Source organism: Bombina bombina, chromosome 10 (genome assembly GCF_027579735.1).
Source record: "Bombina bombina isolate aBomBom1 chromosome 10, aBomBom1.pri, whole genome shotgun sequence".
Lineage (NCBI taxonomy): Eukaryota > Metazoa > Chordata > Amphibia > Anura > Bombinatoridae > Bombina > Bombina bombina.
This window is the reverse complement of record NC_069508.1, coordinates 171,682,323-171,684,822: the sequence shown is the minus strand read 5'-3', so window position 1 is coordinate 171,684,822 and position 2,500 is coordinate 171,682,323. Positions and strand designations below refer to the sequence as shown.

At 39.6% G+C, this 2,500-nt stretch overlaps 1 protein-coding gene across 1 annotated transcript in view; it reads right to left on the bottom strand.

Moving 5' to 3' along the window:
• TRABD2B (TraB domain containing 2B) overlaps positions 1-2,500 on the bottom strand; it is a 382,029-nt gene that overhangs the window by 206,467 nt on the left and 173,062 nt on the right. The window lies entirely within an intron of this gene.

Here is a 2,500-nt window from a genome sequence, read left to right as displayed (position 1 = left end):
TCACCTGATCAATCAAATAAAGTTACAAAAATTATAATAGACACTTTTATACTGATAAAAATGATTGAAATCAGTTACCCAACAAACACACATGCCCACTATATGGATAATTCCCCTCTTCATTTGTTTTGTAATAAATGATAATTCATTAACTAAACAGGAATACTTGTTTTGTTTAAACTAAATGAATGTCTGAATGAAGGAACCACAAATTTGAAAGAAAACGAATAAATAGGCCTCTATTTATCAAAGGTCTTGCGGACCTGATCCGACAGTGCGGATCAGGTCCGCAAGACCTCGCTAAATGTGGAGAGCAATACGCTCTCCGCATTTAACATTGCACCAGCAGCTCACAAGAGCTGCTGGCGCAACGCCGCCCCCTGCTGACTCGCGGCCAATCAGGGCCGCCAGCAAGGAGGTGTCAATCAACTTGATCGTACTGGATCGGGTTGACTTCCAGGGATTCCTGTCCGCCTGCTCAGAGCAGATGGACAGGGTTATGGAGCAAGGGTACGGAGCTTGATTAATATGGGTCATAGTGACAACATTCATCAGTATTCATTAGCTTCATTTAAATGGTTAAAATAGTTACCGTTAGCGAGCTGGAGAGCTGCTCTAACACCTCCTCTTCTTTACAGAGCCCTGGCTGCGCTAATAGGAAGCTTAGCATGGCAACTCTGAGAGCCTGCACTTAGGACTAGATTACGAGTGATGCGTTAACAGTAACACACAAGCGAAAAAGGGTTCATCACGGGTGTTTGTGCACGGCAGGTTTACCGCTTGTATTACAAGTTGAAAGTAAACGCGATCGTGATTAACGCTTGAATGATTACCGCGTCCTCATAGCTCTAGTTAAATGTTTTGTGGAGCAAAAAAGGTCACATAACACTTCAAAAATACATTACAAAGTGCAGTTACACTAATAATAACACCATCTAATATAAAAACATAAAGAAAAATGCACAAAAAGGTTATGAGGGCACAAGATCAGAACAATAAAAAAGTTGCAAAGGGCTTTAACATAGAGATACATACATACACATGTCAAAGAAAAGATGTGTATCTATGGCAACCTACATGAGATGCCAATCTAGGATCAATGCAAGCTTCTGATTGGTGCATACACCATGTACACATATGCATGTCAACCAACCACATGCAAGAAGCATGCACAACAATCAGAGGATGTGTATCTATGGCAACCTGCATGAGATGCCAATCTAGGGTCAATGCAAGCTTCTGATTGGTGCATACACCATGTACACATATGCATGTCAACCAACCACATGCAAGAAGCATGCACAACAATCAGAGGATGTGTATGTATGGCAACCTGCATGTGATGCCAATCTAGGATCAATGCAAGCTTCTGATTGGTGCATACTCCATGTACACATATGCATGTCAACCAACCACATGCAAGAAGCATGCACAACAATCAGAGGATGTGTATGCTCCCCGACCAGAATCATGGGTGTGTAACTGCTATTGCTCTCAGGGGTCGATTTATCAAGCTCCGTATGAGCCGGAAACAGCAGTTATGAAGCAGTGGTCTAAAGATCGCTGCTCCATAACTTGTCCGTCTGCTCTGAAGCCGCGGACAGAAATCAATCCAATTGAGTTGATTGACACCCCCTGCTAGTGGCCGATTGCCCACGAATCTGCAGGTGGAGGCATTGCGTATGCTGTTGGCATTTATCGATGTGCAGCGGACGTGATACACTACATCTTATCATATCTGCTCGCACTTTGTTAAATATACCTCTTTAGTCAAAATTCATCTTCCATACTTCAGATAGAGCAGCAAATTTAAAATACTTTTTACATTTATTTTGTTCTCTTGGTATTCTGTGTTGTGTTGTAGAGCAAAGTTCACAGCTTAACAATACATGTCTGATTTTGTCATTGGCTGACTGCTGTCATGTGATACAGAAGACAGGGAATCGAAAGGATACTTTTAAATTTGTCTGAAAAAAAATCTACTGCTCATTTGAAATTGAAAGTAAGTCTGTTTGTCTTTTTCTTTTGCATTTGTTAACAGGGCAATATGGTAGAAAACAAATATGTTAAATCAAAGTAAATATAAAAAAACAGCAAATAACACTTGTGTTCTTGCAAAATTATCACTTAGAGATTCTCAGTGTAGTCTCTATCCTAGTTTTTTAATAGCAGAGGATTTTCAATACCTAAGTTTTTATTTTGTCAGTTCTGGGCATGAGCAAATCTGACTCCCTGTTATCTAGTCTATTCACTATCCTAGAAGCTTAATGACATCAGGCTAAGATAAAACTTCCTGCAAAAGCTCCTACTCCTTGTAGGGCTGTGACAGAAAGCACAAATATAGTGTAAAAAATAAATAAAGGTAGAATAAATTTCAATAGATGAATAACACATATTGCAATTATTCATTTTAAGTATAAGCAACTGCTTAGTGCTTTTTTTTATCACAACAGTGAAACAGACCGTTTAAGATCCCTTTAAAGATGTCCCTTGTTGTGTG